Source organism: Gasterosteus aculeatus, chromosome 8 (genome assembly GCF_964276395.1).
Source record: "Gasterosteus aculeatus chromosome 8, fGasAcu3.hap1.1, whole genome shotgun sequence".
In the NCBI taxonomy this organism is placed as follows: domain Eukaryota; kingdom Metazoa; phylum Chordata; class Actinopteri; order Perciformes; family Gasterosteidae; genus Gasterosteus; species Gasterosteus aculeatus.
Window position 1 is genome coordinate 9,272,168 of NC_135695.1, and position 23,998 is coordinate 9,296,165.

The 23,998-nt window shown below is 42.9% G+C and overlaps 1 protein-coding gene across 1 annotated transcript in view; it reads left to right on the top strand.

The window, feature by feature from the left end:
• The first annotated feature begins 2,313 nt into the window (after positions 1 to 2,313).
• Positions 2,314 to 23,998, top strand: part of lrrc7 (leucine rich repeat containing 7) — an 84,286-nt gene continuing 62,601 nt past the window's right edge. The window contains exons 1-2 of the mRNA XM_040183653.2: positions 2,314 to 2,737; positions 16,973 to 17,246. The gene's annotated coding sequence lies outside the window, so the exon portion shown is untranslated. The remainder of the gene's footprint in view (positions 2,738 to 16,972; positions 17,247 to 23,998) is intronic.

The window sequence follows — 23,998 nt, forward strand, 5'->3', positions numbered from 1 at the left end:
ACACACACACACACACACACACACACACACACACACACACACTTTCAGTCTTCAATCTGCAATCTTCGACATCGACATTGCGTGTAAGTCTGAGAGGGTGACATTTTAAACAAAAGCCGAAGCAGATTGTCGGATTAAGGTCTCAAGAGATGTATTGTATTTGTCCCTCAGAGCCTCTGCTGCTGCAGCTCCTGGTCGTGAGCATTGATCAGGGCCAGTCGATGCTTGTGGAGCCGTGACATTTCCCTCATCTCTTCCAGTCTCTCACTGTGACCCATCTGACGCCCACCTGCTTAAAGATCAGGCGTATAAATTAATATTGAGTGATAAATACATCCTACAAAAATACTTTTTTTGACTAGAGTGACCTGTGACTCCTACAACCACTGGAAGACTTAATCCGTTATTGAACATCACTCAACTACTAAAACTATATGGCATTGTAATAGGAGGTAACGTTTTCTATATTTAGGTGTAAGCATCATAATATATGTTACTGAGTCAGAGTAAATGGACATGCAGCATAAACTTATTTCCTGCACTTTTTGAGTGAATGCCCCATTTGAATGATGGAGTTACAGCCTAAACCCTGCAAATCGTGAGCATCACCATTACATCTTTACCATCTGTGTTATTTGACATTTTCTCTGTACGGGACTGTAAAACTGATTTAACTGTATTTAAATTCACAAAAGGCAATGATCCCATAATAGATTAGGGCTTTGCCCCCCTATGCATGTTCCCATTCACAAAACAATTTGGACAGCTCACGCTGGATGATTCCTCCACTGGATGGAGACAAAGACCACGTTGTCATGTGATAGGCAGCTAATGGGAGTGTTGGAGGAACATCAACACTTCCTTAACTTCCACATGCTTACATGTAGAACACTGTCAATTTACTGCACTCTCTAAATAAATGTAAATATGACAAAAAAAAGCAATTTCAGAGACACCTTGTGTAAAGACAGAAGACAGTGGAATTAAGAAGCACTATTGCTGTAAAACCAGATAAATCAAAAGCAGGACGAATGAGTGTGAGCCGAATAGCAGTAGATAGTTGGTATATAGCTTTGACCCTCCCTATATGCTCTGGACCAATGGTGAAGCCCAAATATCTTGGATGTAGCAGCAGCATCAGAGAGGATGACTGCTGGTGAGCAGAGGAAAGCCGACGGTGAAAGGCCCAGACCTCACTCTCACAACGCAAATAAAGACACAAGCAATAATGTATTCCATACCACGTAGTGTGTGTAGTGACTATGATGACAGGGCTGCGGAGGATAGTCTGCACAGCTTATTAGTACAAGGACAGCTGGGTCAGTTCCTTTGAGAGTTTGCTCACATCCAGCTGCAGACTCTTATTAAGTGTGTCACGATCTAGAAGGCAAACCCTGGTCCCCCTAAAGGTGCGCCTGTGTATGTTAAGTATGACACAATCCTGCTCCTCGCCATCACCACGTGTAAAACGAGCTGAAGTGGTACGTAACAACGCCGGGCAGATACAATGTGTGTCTGTTTCAAATTCAAATTCAATTGTAGATGTCGTACAGCTCCCTTTGATGACCAAATACTCTAGCAAAAATAGTTTTGGGTTGTAGACTACAGACGAACTTCACACGTGTTACAGATTCTCATGTGTCTGAGAAAGGCTCACTTTGAAAACTTTCTACATCCTCCAATGTCACCCTTTCATTTGGTCGTAGCAGGATTGTGGGTGAGATTTGAGAGGGAAGTAGTGTGTTTGTCTTCTTTTTGTAACAAGCTTATGTATGGGCAGCGGAGAGGTGGACGTTGTTGGAGGGGTTTGAGCAGTTTTTATTCATATTTCGATACTTTTCTGCTGCTGGAATCCTTTGCCTTTACAAATCTGTAACGGCTTATGTCTCATACTCAAGAAATATTATATCCGATAATACGTTGATTTTGTTTGGAATATCAATGCAAGCGGTAAACTCAAATGAGACTTCCCTCAGCCGTGCGCCATACGTTTCTATATATGCACCATAAAGGTGTTTTTTATCCAAATAACAACAGCACCCACTTTTCTCTCATTCTCCTGATTCATTCCAAGGCTTGTTAACTAACTCAGTGCTGCATTTAACCAGTAGGCACCACAGCATCCGCCTCAACAACACACACACAGCCAGGCTGCTGAGGATGAAATATTCAACATCCATCCACACTTCTGAGGGGAGAGAGACAGAGAGAGTTCAACTCCTTTCTCTCCCCCACATCTCTCTCCAAACGCACACTCAAACACGCGGAGCTGTTGCTAGGCAACTGTAAGATAAAGCTGTGGGCTCTGCAGTCAGAGCGAGAGGGAGAGAGAGAGCGAGAGAGGGAGAGAGGGAGAGGGAGAGTTCACAAGTACCGCGATCCACTACTGTTTGTTTGGCTCTACATGAGCCGCCGTCTGTGGATCCGCGAGGACTTCTGGTTCCCCGTCGGCCGCCGACCAATCGGTGTTCGCCGAGAAAAGGGGCGGGCCCCGCGGTTCCCTAGGTTACCTGTGTGATTGACGTCCAGCCTCCTGCGGCGGAGCGCGCAGACCTCCCCTACCCGCACACTGAGGAGAAATCCGCGAGAGAGGGAGAGACGGAGAAGCGACACATGGGCGCGAGAGGAACGCTTTTTGTCTAAAGTCCCTCGCCGCCGTCCTCGCGCTCTCTTTGCCGGAAGGATGAACGCGGGAGCGCCGGTAGAAGAAGGGGACTCCTGAAGAAGGGACTCGTCGGTAAGAGAAGCCGCTCACCACTTTTCTCTGTGTGTCTGTTTGGCTTCACCACTCACCTGTCCGCGCCCGCACTGTGAATTATGGGATAGCTGTCAAACGGGGGGGTTCTTGGGTTTCATGCTGTAGATTTGTGTGTGTGTGTGTGTGTGTGAGGCAGAGATAATTAAATGTTCTGCATGCTGCGTGGCTGTAGAGGGGGTTTAGTTTCAGTTGTGAACTAAATGTTCTACACAGGATGCAAAGATGGGCTGAGTCCAGAGAGCATTGTCTATAATTAATCTGGCAGAGGGATTCTAAGGAGCCGTGTCATTCATTTACAGCTGAGGCCAGGATTTCTAGGCTTGTCTACTGTATCTGCATAGGAGGAGGAGTATTAATTACATAACGCTCCATCTATACTCCTGTGTGGGGGCTGTGCAGCATCACGCTGTCCCACTGGTCCAGTAAAGCATCCCTGCTACCGTCGTTCAGAGGAGAGTCTGTAGTCTGGAGGACGTGCAGCGTTGCTGGTGTGAGTTAACAAGTGGGCCTGTGACAAACTTTTTGGTGCCTCATATCTGTGTTGCAATTTGAAAAGAGCATATACTAAGAGTCAGCTGTCACGTGTTGGATTGCATTGGCTGTTAGGGAAATGGCATTGGTGGAAGCCCCCCCCTCCCCCGTGCCACCACGCAGGACTCCCTAAAACCCCCCCAAGAGTCCCCGCGGGTTTCGGTGACAGCAGGCGCCTCCGTGCCCTCAGGTCTCAGCGGGGGAATAATCAATAAACCACTTTATGATCATCACTGCGTGACCCTCAAACGCTTTTTTTTACATCAGGTGTAAAAAGTTTCATCTGCAGGAAATGTTTTTGGGGCGTTCTCTGTGACATGGGCGTTGGATTACGTAGAGAAAAGCTGACATGTTGGAGATCCTTCTTCCAATTCTCAATATTGGAAAATGACATTTAGTTGAGGTAATCTGTATGAAACAAGTTGGAAACCTCATGGAAAGTTGTTTTACAGATTTACTTGGATAATCAAGTAATATTTTAATAATAATAGTTCATTTTCCAAGTCAAATTGCTAAATATTCACCTGTTCTATCTTCTTAGATGGGAGGTGATTTTTTTTTATTTGATAGTTAACCAAATATTTTTGGGGCTAAACTGCTGGTTGGTAAAATAAGGGATCAAAATTATTCGCCGAGCCCTAGAAAATTATAACGAGCATTTTCTTTTTTGAACTTTCATCAATATACTGACTGGAAAATAATTATTAGCTGCATCCCTACAGACAGTCAACATTGCTAGATACATACATCACATTTCTGGGTCCCTTGTGTTAATGTCACATTCTATACTAAATACAAAATCATAGATGACCTGTACATTCAAAAAATATTTCAATAAGACCCACAGTATTTGGGTCCACGGTGGTGCCTGTAAATCATCGTTCTCCTTAAATGCATGTGCTAACCAGTGATTGTTAAAGACTAATACATGTTTCATACATCTGAGAAAACTACTAACCATCATCCATCACTATGGCAACGGTGGCACATCAGGCAACTCTTGCAAATTTCGTTACATTTCATTTTTGGTTTTCTCGGGTTTATCACTAATGACATTTGACAGAACGCATTGATAGACATCGAACAAACGGAAGCATGGAGATCGAATAAAGAGCAGTGGAGCTGATTCCCGCCCACACGGCGGAACAAGCAGCCAGACCTGCCGGACTAAACGCCTCCAAACTGCGCTGTGGAGGAGATGGAGGAGAGCCGAGATGGAGGCTCAGCTTACCCAGCTGGCCCCCGAGGCTCCTCCACTACCACAGTCTGCTCCTCGCTCGCTGACCTACGACGGTAAAAACCCAAGACGATGAGGTTTGTGACTTTTGAGTCAATCGTTCTTCCCAGATCACGCTGTGCGTGACGGGCGGACAGCCGGACGGAGGATTGATGGCCAATGTTTTCCGCATGTCGAATCTTCAATTTGCCCAGTAGGGTTTGGTGCAGCTGGAGATGGGACTATTTTACCATCAAAATCTTCCATTTTCTTTGTAATCCACTCACAACACATAAAACTCTGCTTCATCCTGTCAACCGGTGGAAAACTGACTAACACGGCAGTCTGACAAGTTTAGGAATCTGTCGTAAAGAGTCCCTATTGATTTTGTCCTCTGCACAGTGACCGCTGGTCTGATATCAGTCCACACAATGAATTCAGATCCTCGCTGCAGACATGAATCCATCTCAAGCTCACAGCTCAGATGGAGGCTTCGGGCTTGCGACCAGTGAGAATGAATCAGATATTCCACAGCATTACCGCACCGTTGGAGGTGTTCGGGTCTCTCAGGCTGCTGCCGGTCTGCGGGCCTGCGTGGGAGGAAACATCTCATCTTCGCAGCTCTGTCGACTGCAGATACAAAGCTGTGGGATTTGTTTCTGCTTCATTAAATTGCATGCAGAGCGGTGGCAGGGAAGATGACAAATTGAGGAGGGGGGGGAAGCAGGAGTCAAATTTGAGCCCACAACATCACAAGTACACGGTATTCACCGTAGCCCACGGATTCGCTGGGATGCCCTCACAGCTGAGAGCTTCTGTACGGTAATGCAGTGATCAAATCCCAGAATCCTGATGAGCCTCAAATCTCTCCCCACTGCAGCTGACTGGTGAAGGTTTTCGGTATGAGCTCACAGGATCAGAGTGTATCAGCGAGAGTTGGTCATTTGCAATGTGTCGAAGGGCCAAACTGTAGATAAATTAAATTGCAAAGTTGCGTTGAAATGACTTGTTTTAAAAAATCTCAACGTGTGTACTCATGTTAGAAAGTTGTCATTCACAAACCTGGCAGTAATCAGTAATGAATATGTGGGAGCTATTATTTAGTTATTTATTCTTAAATATAGTTTGCTTAATTGCATCACTAATTGGGTAATGCTGGGGGCACCTGGAGGTTACTAAGTCAGGTGGGACCAGCATGCACCTGGGTGACTAACAGTTTTTACCAGTGAAACAGTGAGACAGAGCACTGCATAGGAAGGCAGACGAGTTGTATCGTACGTGTGGATTCCGTGGAATAAAGGCGAAACAGAGGAAACGATCACCTGGACAATCCGCTTTCTTACTGCGTGAAAGAAAAGAAAAACTAGGTGCAGCAGTGGCCCTTTGATTCAAAGATGTGTTGGTAACAAGGACAAATGGCCACTACAGGAATAGTTACAATGTAAAAACATCCGCTAATCATTTTAAATAGGAAATGTCTGTGAATGAGTTAGGTTTGTGATAAAGGCACATCTGAGGTGTGTTATTCCACGCTGGTTTATAATGACACACTATTTGGTTTGGTTGGTTCTGGAGAGGTGCATTACGGGGGGGTCGTAGGTGATAACAAACGGAAGGGTTTTTTTTCTGGTTGAGGACGTTTAGGGGCTCCTGAAGTGGAGGGATGTGACTCTGGCGCTGAGGAAAACAGGACAGTGTCTTCACACCTTCGGTCTTTTCCCTTCTGGCTGGCAAACTCGCCCCAGTTTGTGCTTCTCCTTTTCCACAGAAGACATTTTGACCAGCTGCTTTGGGCTCAGGGTCACTCTCACTCTGTCACGGCTTAATGAGTGGCTGAAATAACACTGACACATCGCCACTGTCATCAGTGACACTCGTGCTTTCCTGTATGACAAATCAAAAATGATTGCTGTGGAAAAGGCCCGTTTAGAGAAGGAGAAGGTTTCTTGCAGCTACCATATTGTTTGGGGATAATGGCACAGAGTTGCAAATTGAGAATTAGATTAGAGATCAGATCAGATTAGATCAATGCATGCATCAGACTTAATGCCGACCCACGTTTTTTAACAGATCCTTTGCAGTTGATACAATTAAAAGTGATTGACAAGGTTGAAAAGTATAATCAACACATTTATTAATGTTTTTTAAATGCTGGGGCCCCCCTGATCTTGTCCACTGGTCCATGTGAGGTGCAGTTCATGTGAACTGCCAGCATAGGTATATACCCTAATTAGCCAGAATAACAGGAAACATCCGTAAACCAATCAAATTAAAGTAGGTCCAGCAACAAGTGGGGCTCGCTGACCTACATATTAAAACAAACACACTGTTTTCACAAGATTTCTTTGTGAATGAACTCAGTATAAGTGTAGCATATTTCCTCAGTAGTCTGGCTTCAGAAGGTGTGTGTGTGTGTGTGTGTGTACACTTACTGTAGGGTTGCATCGTCCTCTGTGAGCTTTTGAAAGCAGAGAGGAGAAAGAGACACAGAGGGAGAAAGAAGAGAGATGGATGGAATAAACAAAGCTGACTGATTTTGAGACATGTTGATGATAACATCGAAAGATATTTACTTCATTTGTCCCAAAGGAAGAAAACAGCACGAAGACATGATGACACACGACAGTAAATAGACTCGGGGAGAGTGACTCACTCAAAGATCAATCTTCATTCTGTTTCCATTATGAAACAACATATCAGCCTTTAGAGATGCCATTAACTGTCTGTGATTGTCCCGGAGCTTCAGGTAACCTGTGTCTGCCCAGAAGAGGGAATCAGTACATTCATTGGATTGGTGAATCCATGATAAGAAAAGGAAATAATAATGCGTTTCAAGTGAGACAAAAGACTTAATTTGACGTATGACAAACTATTTTTGGCCTTCAGTCATCGCAGACTCTCACAAATTGTTTTATTTTGAGCAAAATCCCTCTCGGTCGCCTTCCACTGTGGGACTACTTTAAGCACCACTGTTGTCTTATTGTCTCCAGAAGAAGAGTTCAGATCAATTACTTAACAAGTAACAAAAAACACTGATGTGAAGACAATCCATTGCAAGTAAGTAGTGTTCATTCAAAATACTCCTCAAGTAAATGTGCAGTAGGATCATCGTCTGCAATTACTCAAAGGATAATCACTCATTAATTTGAAAAATGTCCCCTGCTACCGATGTATTTTTATATTTGACATAATAAGCTTGTTAATTCATACAGTTTAGCGGCAGCTTAAGGAGAGTCACACGTTGATCTTAGGCGGTCGAGATGTGATTAATCCGGCACCGAAGAAGAATATGCAAATTTGTATTCTTCTTTTACCTTTCTCTAATGATTACTTTTTTGGATACTTTTACCTCTTTTTGCCTTAAACTGTCATTTATACATTTAATAGAGTCACAAGCCCAAACTGTTACCACAGATTTAATGCGGTATGTTTAATACGGTATTTAAGTATGAATAAAAAAGCCAGTACCTCCTTTTGTCAGTTACATAAATGTACCGGAGTAAAAAGTATGATACAGGCCTCTGGAATGTGTGGAATGTAGTAAAAGTAGCTCAATACTCAAACACTACAATACTGCAGTAGTACTGAGTGAACTATGCTACTTCCTGTTCCTGCCCCTTGAGGGCAAGAACATGGTGCCTCTCCATCGTCTGACAGAGTGCTCACCTCATTATTTAATGAGGCTGACTCATGTTGTGATTAATATTTCACTAATTGCGCTCCAGGACAAACATAATTCAGCAGGCTGTGGAAAAAAAGCTTTTATTTTACAGCAGTTTCTTTGTCCGTATTACCGACTATTACAACAAGAAACAAAACACAAGTCGGCCCGCAAATGTTTTCTTTTGATTTTCATTTGATGACTTTATTCTGGTTAATATAGAAATTCCTTCATCGTGATTGATGCAGTTAAATAGTTGTTGTTGGTCCGGACGAGCCATCAAAACTGAAGGTCTGAAAATGAAAGACGCCTCGGCACCTAATATCTGCGTGCAAAAACCCACTTGACTACCGGTAATAATAACTTGAGTTTGGAGACACAGACGCTCTGCACCAAATTTTGTGATAATCAATCCGATGATGTTTGGGATATTTCCGTCTGAAGCGAGTGACAGAAGAGCACCGGCCGAAGTGCTGGTCCTCCAGTGGTGGTCGGATGGACTCTTGTTTTCAAGTAGTTTGACGCTGGTCACTTTCTTCTTTCCTCCCCTTCCGTCTCATTTCTGCTCTTCCACTCTCCTCTTTCCTTTCATCCGCTCTTTGCCGTCCTCTCCTCTCATCTTTCTCCTCCTCTCCTCCTATGATTAGCGGCAGCTCTGCAGGTTACCATAGCACCCAAGTGAGAGAAAGTCAACCCACACGTAGTCTCCTGCCTACCACTCATTCTCTCTCTCCCTCTCTCTCTCTCTCTCGCTGTCCTTCCTGCCTCCTGCTGTTCTCCTCAGCACCATGCCGTTATCGTTACGTCTCCAGAGGAACTTTGTACATTTGTGTTCACCTGAGTGTGTGTGTGTGTGTGTGTGCCTGCTTGTATGCATAGAAACTTGGTTTTGAATATGCAGATATGTTCTGGCCAACCTGACGACTCTGCCTCACCGTCCGCCCACACACCCACACACACACACACTTAGCACACACACACTTAGCACATCCAAGGGAGCGAGTGGGCCCATCAGACTCTCCAAACTTGTTGACAGTTGCAAGCCGAAACAAGCCACTAATGTGTTTGACATCTTCCTTTTTTTCTGTATCGGCTTGTTTTTTTTTTCTAGTGCTTTCTGAATAGCAAAGCGTTGCCAACTGCGTCGATTTAATTGCTGACACAGCATTCATTGAACATTTTCAGTGCGTGTGTACGGTTAGTGTTTGTGTGGACAACCATTAGCCAATTAGATGCAGCGGTTTGGGGCTGCTATTGATTGACAGGCTGTGGTTATTAGGATACAGACAGTTTTTACATGGACAACGTGCTTGTATGTGCACGAGGAAGAGTCATTGGAATTATCATCGGCAAACATGTGAGTAAAAGAGAGTAAACCAGCCCCCCCAGTGGTGTTCCCAGGGGATCTCAGAATCCCATCTGCTGTCTGCTCCTTTGAGAATTCACTCTCTTAATAATCTATGTGTCCATAGCGGTCAACAGGGTACTTTGCTGCTGATGGCCTCACATCATATCCTTCGTTTATTTTTCTCTGCCACGCATTTCTTCTACGTGGTCACTGACGTTTTTTTAGCCTGGTCATTAAATGCGATGCCACACGCTGGACGCTTTCCGTCTATTCTGCAACAAAGGTTCATGCTGTTGGTGTTTTCAGCAGTAGACGTGGAAAGTGTTGTGAGGCGGCGTGGGCTGTCCTTGGTCACAATGATAATGGAGTTTTGCTCAGTTTGTTCAGCACAAACAACCAAACAGGTGTGGGTAGGTAGCGGAGGAAAGGTTAGTTATAAAATTCCACAGATATGTTGAAAACGCAGCTGCTTCCTTGTTTAAGAGTATCTGCGTGTATAGAGCGTGTGAGGTAGGAGTTAATGTTCACAGGTCGCAGCAGGTTACCAAAACAGCTTCTGAACAGGCAGCAGGAAGGAACCATGAGGGATTTGTGTGGGCAGCTGTGAGTCATGTGGATGACAGGGGAAGTTTATTCAAATTTAACACTGTTAAATTTGTTTGTTGATGAGTCATTTGGAAAAGGTTTTCTTCATTGTGACTCATTGAAAGGCCTTAAATTGTTTGTGTTTCCATGCATGCAGCACTATCACTATCACATTGATCATAGTGAAATTATGAGTTAGAGGAAGAGATTTAAATACATATGAAGCATGTTTCCACAGACTGTATTTCTGATGTACTGCTGCGGTGATGTCTTCCAACAATCTGCTACCATGAACAACCTTTTTACGATATGTAGTAAATGAATATGTATGTAGAACGGTTGTTCTTTTACTCAGCTGTTCTGAGTAAAACCGTGACCTCTGATGAGTGCAGCATATCTGATTCGTGAATTTAAATGAGGTCTTAAATAAATACGGCAGGTTATGAAGGAGCTTATTTCACTCCTCACGCATGCTCACACGTTACTTCCTTGTAAGTGTCCATCAGGATATCAGCTGCTTAGATCAGCTGGTCTTTTCTGTCCGATAAGCACAAGGAAACAATGACTTTGTTGGCCTATCGTCTTGCTGCTGACTCTTTTGAATATAGTTGTCTCTCTACCTTCAGTACGTTCATGCTGCCGTTTTGCATCCCTCCACCTTCCCATCTGCGCCCAGTGCTCATCAAATTCATCAGCTTCATCGTCTTCTAGCAGCCTCATCAGCCAACACCACTGGGTCCGTACTCCATTCTGTATGAAGTGCCAAAAACTCTTTAAAACTTTATTATCACATCATACGTATTAATAATACCTAATTCTTCTTTCTTTATGTGACTCGTCGCTCCTGACTGAAATGGGATAAGCTCGGTAGCGACACTGACTCTGCTCACTTCATCACGCTCCTCTTTTTTTTTTGTGCTCTGCTCATTAGTTTCCATGGTAACGGAGTGTTGCTGAGACGGTCGTCAGGCTGCCCACTGGAGCCCGCACGGCTCCCAATCACCCATAGACACACTCACACACCGAGGACCTACAAATATGCATTACAGTCGCGTTGACTCAAGGACACACAACCCAAGGACACAATGAAGACACGGCTACGTACAAACGAATCCACGCACACACACACACACACACACACACACACACACACACACACACACACACACACACACACACAAAACTCATACAAGCACTTTGCTGTTTAGGCTTTTATACCATGAGAAGTTAGTCAGTATCACTCTTATTGTGTGTGTGTGTGTGTGTGTGTGTGTGTGTGTGTCTGTGTGCGTATGAACACGTTCTTGGGTGTGAGGTCCTGTGTGCTACTCTATATATTCCCCCAAAGCAGAAACCAAAGGCCTCCCTTTCCCCCGGCACGTTAGGAATAGTGAGGTGGGGAAATGCTGGCAGCCATGTGGTCTCCAGCGCAGACACACACACACACACACACACACACACACACACTTTCCTATCGGAGGTATAGAACACACGCATGCACAGAAGTTAAATACGATGTGTATTCGGTAGCTAGCCCACTCACAGCACTGCAGAGACAAAGACAGAAACAGAAATACCAAAGTAGGTTAGAGCAAAGCATGCTGGGATGGCAGGATACCCCCTGGGCTTCTGCAAGAGGCTGTCTTTCTTTTTCCCTTTCGCCGCATCGAGACGATTTCTTTTTTTCTCACTTTTTTCGTGTTTCCTTTTCTGCTCTATTCCACTTCTTTGCATTATTTCTCCCCACTGATTTCATTACATTGTGCTTCCTCTCCTCTGTTTTAGGGATTTTTTCTTTTTTTCTGGGAGTCAATCGCAACTTTAATTCATGAGAGGAGAGACGAAGTGAGAAAATATATAATCCCTCATAGATACCCGTGAAGTCTGGTTCTATTGTATTTTATTCATATTTAGTCGTTGTAACCTTTAGGTCAGATAGATTTTGTTTTTTCTCTGCTGTGTTTTCCATTTAGTTAGATTCTTGTTCCAGTTTCTGCCACTATGCGGAGTCACGACAGACTTATATCTGTTCTCATGGACAAACTACACACACACTCCTTGATCTTCTATTACGAAGTCCCTAAAATGTAATGAAAAGAGGATTCCAACAGTAAGTAAATAGTTAAGTCCACTGCAGAAGGAGCTTGTTACTCAATGTTTTGAACATGTCAGATGGCACCAATGCTACTACATCAAGTACTATACGTACAGATGTGCAATTTTGAGGTACTTGAGTATTTCCATTTTAAGCTACTTTACACTTCTATCCACTACATCTTGGAAACCTATTTTTTTACTTTTACTCCACTATATTTTCTTTTGCAAAGTTACGTTAAATTGCTTGTTATGGTACAGATCATTTTTTAACTATTATTGATACATACTCATTATACAGAATGAGTACTTTTTAACTTTTTGTACTTGATGCTGGCGCGTTGTACATTTGCTGAAGTGAATGCAGTAATGCAGGACTTTCACTGGGTGTCAATACTTAAATACATTATGTGAGTATTTCTTCCACCACTAGAGGGCACATGTGCTCGTGTCAAATCAAACATAGTTGCACTGTTCGATTGAGCCTTTGACATTTGAAGTTTATAGTTGGTCAGCAAAGCCTCATTTAATGCCAACCATATCTGACCCTGAGCCAGTAAAACATTTCAGTCTATCTACAGTGTTTCTAGACTTCCAGACTGACAATACAATCCGCTACTCTATTTTAGGAGGCAAATGTTTATACGTGTCGCGTCGTATGTCGTGTCCATCAGCCGAGGTGAAAACCCGTTGTCATATTATTGTTCAAACAAATGTGTTAATATTTAGTTCGGTCTCGTATCTAAGGCCTGCAGGATGTTGTACTTGTTTGTGCTCACAAAAGGGTTTGGAGAGATTCAGATTATTTTCTGTTAACAGGGGTGGTGAGCTAGTTTTGGATGGTGTCAGTTTCAAAGTACTACTGGACTACTGTTTTTCATTTTAACAATTAAAAACAAAGGCTGCTTTGTGTAATTAGTGTCTGCTTTGCCTCCTCAAATCTTCATTTTTTTGGCAGTGATATACCTTTCATTTACTCTAAACAGTAGATTAGATGATAAACTACTTGAAGGTTTTGTAACCCTGTCATACGCTTTTTGTCATTCATTCATTCATACTTTAGTTGAGATTCACAGTAATTCCCTCAATTGATGTCATGCAAGTGCCCCGTTCTTCCTCTAAATAGATGAAAATAAAGAGCTGGACAGAGAGAGAAGAAAGATGGATGGAGTAGAGAGAGAGAGCTGGTTGCCAAATCTGAAAATCTGGTGAGCTTCTGGCGTAATCCCCGGTGCCTGACCACGGCCATTACAACACCGATTCACAAAGAAAGTCCCGAGGGACGATCTTTATTCCTTGCTGAATAACAGCTTTACGCCACTAATAAACAACACTTTCCTTCCTGATTGTCAATACCTTGTTAAAAGGTTCACCACATTTCTATAAATAGTTTTCTTGTTTTTTTTGAACCACTTCAGGCTGATTTTGCCGGTGGCTTTGTACGCAGCACGGTAACTTTGTGTAACTGTACGGGAGGACCCAAAATAACATGCTCCAGTTTGTTGTAGTCAACATGCAATACGCTGTAAACGTTTCACCCCGCGGAAGGGAACAAGGAGTGTAGAGCAGAGATAAAAGGAAAAGAGGGGAGACATTAAAGTGAAGGAGAGTATGGCATCATTGTTAAATTAAAAAGAAAGGAGACGCGAGAGATAGAGAAGAAAGGCAAGCGGAGATGAAAGGACTTAAGACCAGGGAGGGGGAAAGAAAGGCGGAAAGGAGACGAGGGGAGGAATCACATGGAAGTATGGGACCACTGTGAGCTCCATAGCCTGGGGCCACTCTCTACATGCATCCCTCCTCACGTGGCTCCTGCCCTCCCAGCTCCTCTTCCTCCTCCTTCCTCCTTAACCCTTTCTAATCTAAGCATGCAGCTGATGGATGTACGGATTGTTTTCTCGCTGCGTCTCCGCTTCCCATCCCATCGGCCCCAGTAAAGCATGAGAAGAATGCATGTGGCTTCTTGCATTGTAGATTGTGTTTGTGTGTGTGTCATGGGGTCATTATGTAGATTGTGTTGTCACTTTGTGTGTTTCTCTGTGTCAGCGTCCCAGTAATGGCGGACCTGAGGGAGTTGTGCTCCACTTTCGCTCCTTTATTAATTTACCCTTCGCTCCCACACTGTTCGGCAGACCGGACGGGATGGAAGGAGAGGAAAGGAGGAGGAGGCTAGTGAACGAGTTCAGAGGAGGGTTGAGAGAGTTAATTACACATTTTATTGTTGCACTTGGACTTATATTCAGAAATTTCAGAATATCAGCTCCAAAGTAAAAGCAATTAGCGAGGGTGTTATGAGGATATGGTTGTTACAGACTATCTAAAGACATTATTGTGGTTATTTTGAAAGCAACCAATTTTATTACCAATCAGTCCTCACACCCTGATCGTTTCATTATGCCTCGATGTACAGACAGCAGCTTTGTTCCTTCTTTTCAAAGTTAAGAACTGGATGCCAAAAGTCTGTGGATGTGAAAAGGAATCGGCATTCAGAGAATTCAGAAGGAAAAATACTTTTAAAATTGTTTAAAAACAACTGAGCAACTTTCTTCCATTCATTTGTCTGTTCCTCCCTCTATTCAGTGTAAAACGTAGGAGGGGATTTTAGGGACATGTTCAGGAATGATGCTTGCTTCACTGCAGCAAAGGTGTCCCATAGTTACATTTTCTGCGTTCTGCGTTGATCGCATGCCATTAAAGGCTCGTCCCCCCAGTAGGTGTCACGTCAGTCAGGATTTTGTCAGACACGTATCATGGTCCCTGTGCATATGCAACATCCTCTTTCCATTGTCACACCTGTAACAAATAACTTTATCAAAAGTAAACACATGCATCCGTAGTGGTGACTGGGATGATAAATACTGTAAGCATAAAAAAATGTTCTCTCAAAATCGACAAACACTGTTTATTTTCTAAACTTTTACAATTCAGTCCATTTGGCTTCAATACCAGATTAAGATATGTTTTATCACTAATGATACATACTGTTAAATGCATGTAGGAGATTTCATTGTGTGTAAAATAAAGCTCAAATCAGGAGAGTTACCAGCATGAATTAAAAAATCAAAGCCCTCAGGCTAAAAGAAGTAATATAAAACAAATAGAAACAACAGAACAATATGGCTGATAAGAGAGATACCAAAGAGAGAGCGAGTACACAGAATGCAATTTTAGGCCGCAAAGAGGCTTTTGTTTTGGAAGAGGAGGAATAATTGACAAGTGTGGAATTGCCTGTTGGAAAGGAGACGCTTAGAATGTCTCTATTTGATACAGTTTATTTATATACCATACTTGTGCGTGTGTGTGTGTGTATGTGTGTGTGAGGGTATCTTGGCTAACCCTCTCTCTCTAATCATAATCATACATTCAAGACAGCCCTTTGTCTCCATAACGAACATCCCTGTGACTCACGCTGCATTGCCATGGTGATGAACATCCCCGCACGGTGTCACTTGGACTGACTGCTTGGACAGACAAACAAACACACAGACAGGAAGCTGTGTTTTTTATCTCATTGTTGGTTTTTCACCGCAAGGGGAAACTTATTTTACTTTACAGACGCATAATGCCCCTTCATTTGTGGACTGTAACGATTTAGTTTGTGTTTAGTGTTAATAAACAGGGAGACGGTAAACAAGGGAGAATGCTATGTACGTTCTGTGCTGAGGGAACGAGGAGTCATGGAGCTCTTCACGCGTGTGAAAGGAAACACGCGGTATGTAGTCTGGGTCGTACTACGCAACAATGTAATGTAAATAGTTCACTTTGGATAATATGCCCAATCTGTTCTTCTATGAAATAACGCCATCGTGTTGTATGACCACACATGCCGTGTCTTCAATGGAGTTCATACGTGTTGTGATCAAGAATATCAGAATTTGAAGGGCTGAGACCAAGTTGTGACAAAAAATGCAATACCGTTGTAAATATATCTGATACAATATCTAAATCTGTTTATCTATGTTGAACTCAAAGGGTAAATTCTAATGCATTGCATGCAACACAAAGATACTATAGAACTGCAGTGGATCCAATATGAAGTACAGGGTGAATAAAATGCGAAGCCTAGTTATGAAAAAGGTTTTGAATTCATTTTTTAATTTTTTAATAAAATCCTTTAATTCAGAACAGGACAATAATAAATTGGTGTAATTACTGAGTGTAATGGATTTGCAGTGCACACGACAAGGCTTTTATTTGCAGTGATCAGTGTTGGAAAACTGTATCACGGTGTTAAGAGCGTGCAGGCATAAAAGAAACCACGTGATGTAGGGGCAGAATATAATTAGCACAAACCAATATTTTACTCTTAACTGAAGACTGCTGTTGTATTCTGTTCCAAAAAGTCACTTTATTACCCAAATGTGACAAAAGCATCAACCTAACACTGTGACATGTTATCCTGATTATTTAAATGGAGATAAGAGACAAGTCCTCTACTTTTTAACTGGCAAACAGGGTTTCACTCTTCACGAGGCAAAACGTTTTTATTGAATTTTGAGCATTGCTAAATTATATTTATATGGACTACAGTTTGGAAGCATCAAGTCCACCATTTTAGCCATCGCCATTTTGTATTTTGCCCATCGCTGTCATGTGTCCAAAGAGGGTGCAGCACACAAATGCTGAAAAACAGTTTTTAGATGAAAAAAAAGGTTGCAGTAACTACCACAAATGCAGCAGTTTTTTCTCATGTCAACTATCATCACGGGAGACGGAGCCACCAAAGCGTTAACTGATTGACAGAAAGGTGATTCCTTTCTTTATTTCCTCGTTGCACAGGAAACCTACATGAAGACGCCACAAGAAGATTCATCGAGACGACTGCTACCGATCGCCTAACCCGAAAGAAGAACATGTTCAGCAGAGCTTGGTACCCATAAGGCCTTGCAGGGGCCCAGTGGGTGGGGTTACAAGGAGGCAGAGATGAACCTGACCAACCACAGGCCGTCACCTGGGGATATAAACTCCGCCCACCACTGATCTTCAGGGTGACTGACAACTGGACCGACGCCTTACACGTGGGCACCTCAACTTTCATTGGCCCACAGCACAGGTAGGAAACGAGGGGGGAGAGGAGCTCAGAGGGGGTTTTGGTCTCCATATCAGCAGCTTTCCTAATCCTCACCCTGACCATGCGGCCATCAAACTGGTTGATGGCACAGCGTCCTTGAAAGTATTCATGGTTTTTGCACTCTGTTAAATACCCCAAAAAAGGATTGAAAGTAATTGCGCATACTTTCTCACCTCTGCACCGGCACAAGTCTGTTGGAAGTGGGTGTGATTTGGATGTTGGAGAGGTGTGGGGGCATACTGAGGTGAGGCACTGTGCTCCTCAGCATCATCAGTGGCCCACTTTAAAATCACTTTTTGAGATGTCACGCTAACTATCCAATAAGAGAAGGAGAAGCAGATGTTGGTTTGGGTAGGTTCAGCATGAGGAGGGAGATTGGTTATGCTAAGGGTAAGAACATCAAGGAGAGCCCAGCAGAGGCAAAGTAGGCCATCATCACTGCCTGTGTGCTTCTGTGTCTGTTGTATTTTTGGGAGAACGGGCCACTGGAAAATCGGGCGTTATAGAGTATTTTTTACATTTTTTTTATTGTTGTTTATTGACTCGTATTTATTCGTATCAGAAGTTCTCAGAAATTAAAACGTGCAGAAAAAAACTGACACCAGCTGCTGGCAGCAGAAAAATACACACACACATTGTTTCCATGAACACATCAGAGAAGGAGAAGAACTGGACTGGGATTGCCGATTAATGGAAATAACGTTTGTGTGTAATTGGAAGGCATCCTGCTGTCCTTCTGCCTTATTTCTGTGACCGGCGTGCGATTACACCACGAGATGAAGCGCGCAGGTACTCCGGTGAGACTGAAGCTGCAGCTGTGGCAGCAGACGCAGCTGATGGATCGTTTTTGTTTTACCTCATGAGTCGCGTAGGCATAGGAGAAACTTTTAAACACAAACCAGTATGTTGATAACGGGAAATCCGTCAAGCCGTGAAGGCAACGAGTCAACGCTGACACCATGTGGAGTGCCCAACATTTAGATAAGCTTTTTGGTTTAAAACACCTGGGAGCTACGCTGCGCTCAATCACCAAAAAGAGACATTATTCACCCAGAGGTTCATTTGAAAAACTCATCAAAAAGTCATCATTTTCATTTTCCTTAAAGGTACAAATGTGGTTTCTCAATAATATATATTTGCCGTAATTAACAACTGAGTAATTATCAAACTGCGATCTGTATTGCTAAAATACACAGTTTGTATTTTGTAGAGGAGGTTTTTGTAGGCGTACATGGCGTTCATGTGTAGCAGCCTCATTGTGTTTCTCTCTCTCTCACACTCGGCCTATTGTTTCCATGGTAACTAGTCCTACTCATCCCTGTTCGCTGAGTCAGGAATATAAGGGTTTGACTGAAGTGGTCCTATCAGAATCACTAGGTGGCATCTCAGACTCATCTACCACCAGCATCTAGCTGCCTGTACTTTGGAGCGATCAAATTTATTTTAAAATCTTCTGGATGATTTTTTGTCCTGAGCATTTCACTGATGTCTGATTCGGTCTTGTAGCTCCTGTATGGTTATATTCTTTAATGTAGGCTATGCCAGGATATTCCTTTTTGAACAACTCAAGATGAACGATGAAGCGGACGCGTGAACTTGCAGGAAAACTGATTGTTCCTGGTGGAAAATGGGCGTCCTCAGCAGTGTCCTCACACTGCACATAGGGTCAAAATTGAATCATCGTACATTTTTTAACAGCCCTCCATTTCTTTGACACATATATCATTGCCTCTATCTGCATAATTTATATCACACTGTCATACTTAAAAATCCATTCCTGTTAAATAACCAGACCGTGTGATATGAAGTAACGTCCCTTTAAAGAAATACTTAAACAACTTTACCCATTTGGAATTTTCTTGCCACAAAAAAAACGTATCATGTACAGAACTTCTCCCAACTATGTTAACAGGGAAGGAAGCGCATGTTGTGTGCAAGCTTTTTGTGTTGGACATTAGAACACGGAGACGAGTTGGGCATTTTTCTAAGGGACTATTTCTTCAGTCTCAGCTCAGCTGAACGGAGTAAACTCACTGTGTGATTCCTTCCCAGGGAAACATCACAGTAACATCCAAATGAGGAGGTCGTACTTCAATCAGCGGTTTGGTCACCTGTTGTCAGAAATGTTAAAGTCATGACGTGCCACATAGCTGGAAAAATCATCAACAGGTCGACATTTTCTTCTTTTTTTTTACCGGAACGGGGGAAAACTACTGAGGTGTGTGAATATTCCCTCATGACATCTGTTATTTTGAATAGTATTTTGCAATTCCAAACAACATTCCAGGATGTTGTCTTCATTCTGACTTCCTGTGGAAACTGTAAGGATGTAGACTATGCAAGTAAACGCCAAATCTAACTCCATTTACTCCTGCAACCCAACAACCAAAGTAAAACCTTTCTTTAAGAAATGTATGAATTTCTAAACAACATGATCCCAGGGTTTATTGATAGGGATGCTGTCCTAATACATGCTGTGGAGACATGAAACAGAAGTTGTTGATACGTGTGGGTGAATGTGGCTCACACATTTGAGCTATAATTTGATTAAAGCAACAGCGTGGGTAAGACGTAGCTATTGTCATCATACTGTGATAATGGGCTAATGTGATTATGTGCTTAGTTAAAGTAAAAGCATAATCAAGTAACCGGTTGTTGTTGGTGTTGAGTGACAGGTTCAGGAGAAGACTGCCTCGACGGGGCAGAATAAAAAAACAACTAACTCAAAGCCTATTTGGACTGCAGAAGTGTTTTGCAGAGCTCATCCATGGAAATAAATAAAGGGCCGGGACACAGAGCAGCAGCTACTATTGGATTACATGCAGTTTTTAGGGGAATTTTCCTGTTTGGCCGGATTACAGGTGCCTATTGCCTGGAAAGTTCTCCGTTAAAGTAATAAAGGGTTTGATCCGCAGCAGCGATGCATTACGGTCTCTCACCCAAATTTACAATTGCAGGTACTCGCCCAAAATCACGATCTGTAGAGTCATCTTATTTTCAATATGGCTTTCCAGAAGAAGCCAAAAATGATATGATATGATCATTAACTGTTCAAACTGTATGTTGGTTGAATGTTCAGCTGTACAGATTTAGTTTTCGTTTGTCTTCATTTATATGTTAGTTCATCCCCTTGTAAATCGGTCCTGCTGATTTGTTGCAGTACTTAAACGCAGTATTTGTTCATCGGGTTTTAACTGTCGCTCAACGCCACGTTGTCACAAAATCTTGCTTGTAACAGAAAAAATATTTTACTTGACGTTAAAAAAAGAGGAAATATTTTTCTTGTACTCTAAACTTTAAACACTGTAATACTGGTGTTTGTTTGACCCTCTTTCAGATTTTATATTACACACGGAGGCTTTTATCTTGCACTGTACAGAGACCATGGCTTACAAATGACACGTCAAAAAAACGTACAAATGGTCATCGGTTGCATCAATGTGCTCACATGAACACCATCTAGAATCTACACAGAAGTGTGTGCATCCACGTCATCTCTATCCATCTTCATCTTTCGGTTCGTTCCTCCGCTGTCTCCTCTTCCTCTCCCCAGGTGTCCTTTCTTCCTCAGCGGCAGGAACAGTCGCCATAGCAACAGAGAGCCGACTGTGAAGTGAAAGAAAAGAGTGAGTGAGAGGGAAAAGGAAGGAGAAAAAGAGGAAGGGGGGGACAAGGTTTACATCTGCACTTTGTCCACCTTTGCCTCAGAACATCTGTATTTCTCTGTACATCTGTGTTTCCTTCTCCTTCTGTCTTCACATATATTGGTTTCCTAGAGCTTCCCCTGGAGCTATTATCAGTTCCTTCCATCTATCCCTCCACCTTTTATCTGTAATCCTGCATCTACACTGTGAGTTAAGGGCCAATTATACCTTCTGGCTCTGAGAAACATGGTTTATGATACACACAACTAGACTTCCCCCTGTGTGTGTGTGAGTGTGTTGAAGCAACAAGACTCCTCCTCCATTATGAACAGGGAAGGATGTGATTCTTGCTCGAGGTAAAAAATGCTTGTTAGTTGTATTATTTATTTACTTCTTGTTTGAGATGTTAAGGGGTTGATTTGAAGCAGAGAATCAAAGACAGGCAGGGTGTCTCGCGCTGTAAGGCTGCCTCGTCTTCAGGTGTCTTTCATTATACTTCATTTACTATTCTACAATTTCAAGTTTGGTGAATGCAAAATCCACTCAAAACTATGATAGTCTTAAAAAAGCAACATCGATTATGGTTTTAGTGGAGATTGTCATCGCTGAAATGGAATTGATAAAATGTTTATGTGTGCTGTAGGCTTTGGGCTGGAGAAGGAATAAAAGTGTCTACATGTACTGTATGTGTGTGTGTGTGTGTGTGTCTCTCTCTCTCTGTTTTAATCTCATTCATATATTCATTAGAAAGCAGAAGTGCTGACGCAAGTGAGAGGGAGAGGAGGCATGGAAGTGAGAGGCAGAAAGTGTGAGATAAAGTGTGAGGAGGAGAAAGAAATACAGAAATGTATCTATCCATCCTTCCAGAGGGCTAATAGAGATGTTGGATGAAGACATTAAACATACAGCATGTAGATAAATTGTGAATGGGGGGGGGGTGTGAACATTCAGAAAAGAGGTCACGGAAAATCAAACCCCTTTCTTCTCTTCTCCGACTTTCATTTCTATAACATTTATTTTGGATCAACTGGGCAAACGGATCCTCAAACGCGGAACCGAAATAACATCGTTAATACACACTGGCACTTTCCACAAATGCACCACAGCTGGCGAGCTTACATCACAGTGTACCCAGCTCTCCGCTGTGCCTCTGCTAGCTTCATGCTGACAACTTAAAGAGAGCGAGGAAACAAAGGGAAGTGCACAAAAAACAGTGGAAAAAGGAGACATGGTGGAAACTATAGGACTTGGAGGAAGAATGGAAGGATGGATTGTATTGATCGGGAGTCCATACCGGGGACAGCTAGCCGAACCAGGTCTGACATCCATCGGCTTTTGCAACTTTAAAGGGCTGTTGTGCAGCTATAAGAAGATTGTATGCTGAACACTTAGTAAACATGACAGGGAGATGCTCACAGAACATTGTGCGTGATGTGTTAACGGGTGCGTATTTAATCTAGTTTGTACGAGACTTGTTCATGTGTGCTTGGAAAGCAATTCAACCCACCCAGAAAATGATTGATTGGTCTAAAATGTGGCATTGATATTTTTGGGGCGAGCATGGTACAGCTTTGGAACGTGAGGATGACATGGAAAGTCATGTTTTTACTGTACAAGCAGAACTAACACTAAAATTGCGTCTATTAAATTACTTCCATGTGATTTTTTTTTTTCTAAAGGGATAAAAACCCTCAAGCTGCACTGGAAGCAGCGCTGCAGGCCAGAGGCAGAGCAACACAGAAAGACAGGAGCTGCGCAATAAGAAAATAAGCTAATGGGAAAAATAATCCGTGAAAGTGTTTTTTAAATAAAATAGCTATAATTTAGTTATCCGATGTAGGCCAGCAGAGAAGGCTTCGCTGGCCCTGACAGCCAAACACGGAGTCAATCGAGCCAGTAAGCAGTAGTGACTGTTATCTTGCTCAAGACTAAAATGTTGGACGGACAGATATTAATTGAAGAAGGCTCTCTGATGCCTTCCACTGCTACACATGTTGAGATGCTTCGCCATCTCCTTTTCTGCCCAAAGAAAACCAGTAAACTAAAATCCCACAGCTTCTCCTCGCCTGCAATTTCTCTAGTTAGTTCGAAAGCTCCAGTGCTTAAAGCTGTTGTCTTAATCCTTAATCATCTTAAATACAAGAACCGAGTCGCTATGGCTTACTGCCCCTTTCCACTTTTTACAGTTACCTAGCAACACCCATTCACAAAATGCCATATAAGGCATAGTGTGGAGGCTGAATGTACTCTCAGATCCAGACACATCCAGGCAGTCTTAGAGGACAGTAAACGTGGCCTTCAGAGTACATCACAAAGAAGTGAATGTATGTGTGTGCTAACGATCTCTATAGAAACATTAGGGGCTCCTGGCAGCTAAGCGGGTTGTATCTTTTGCATCTGATAACCACCAAATGGTCACGATAGCTCAATGCCATGATGGATGTCTTTCTTGACCTCACTCCAGTCGAACGGCGAGATACACACTCAATTAAAATCCGACAGGAGATGGAGGCACCCCGTGTACAATATGAGCGGCCAAGTTGCTGTTGCAGCTTACCACGCTGAAAATACCCAGCACCTAGACACAGAGTGATGCCCCGCGTCCCTCGTCTCTCCTCAGTCGTTCAGCCTGCTGGTCAGCCGGCCAATTAGTCATCTCCGTGGGAGCTGACTAAAACTTGGTGTCTTCCCACACCTGATACCTAACGGATCTCGCGGCGTACAATGCAGAGGGTGATACCGGACGCAGGGAAGCTACATAAACGTCAGGTTTGGTCCCCCAGAAAAATACAATAAAACACAGTGATTCATGAAACTGTGTTTCCATGGCAACCATAGATGTTTTATATGGGCAGGAAGAAGACGCGACTGTGCTGCTCTGCCTTTTTCCTCTCTGTTCTGCTTTAGTCAATTACTGTTGTACACGTAGATCCTCGTGGCAACATTTTAAATGTGAATATGTGAATACGTTCTTAACTTCTGTTACAACTTGTTTTGCAACAACAATACTTTTTGCGTAATGATGTTTCTCAAAACCAGCTTCTGAGAGTTTTTCTGACCAACAATGTTAGTAATAAGTGCATATTGGTG